Source organism: Nematolebias whitei, chromosome 1 (genome assembly GCF_014905685.2).
Source record: "Nematolebias whitei isolate Nwh7 chromosome 1, NemWhi1, whole genome shotgun sequence".
In the NCBI taxonomy this organism is placed as follows: domain Eukaryota; kingdom Metazoa; phylum Chordata; class Actinopteri; order Cyprinodontiformes; family Rivulidae; genus Nematolebias; species Nematolebias whitei.
This window is the reverse complement of record NC_056498.1, coordinates 49111446-49111934: the sequence shown is the minus strand read 5'-3', so window position 1 is coordinate 49111934 and position 489 is coordinate 49111446.

The window sequence follows — 489 nt, the reverse complement described above, 5'->3', positions numbered from 1 at the left end:
GAGCTATCCCTTAGTTCTGCTGCTACAAGCTTAAACTGCTGGAGGACAAAGTGACCTCAATCAGCTGCTGTTTTTAGTCGCTCTACTCTTTGCGTTTGCATTTTTTTTTATTTCTAGCATTAACGTGGTTTCCTTGGGGTGTCTGTGAATGAGTGGTTAGAGCAGTCGTCCTCCAGTGCAAGAGATGGGGGTTCGATTCCACCAGCAGTCACGTGCTGAAGTGTCCCTGGGCAAGACACTGAACCCCTTATCGCCTCCGATGCGTCCCATCGGTGTATGAATGTGATAAAGCTCTGTTGTTCAGATCTAGTAGAGAGCTGTATGGATGGGTAAATGAGGGCACAGATTGTTGTAAAGCACTTTGAGTATCTTGATAAGATAGAAAAGCGATACGTAAGTGCAGAGAATTTACCGTTTACTTTGTCTTTCTTCCCATAGAAACTACACCTGAACAATTAACTGCATTTGGGATAATATCACGATATGATA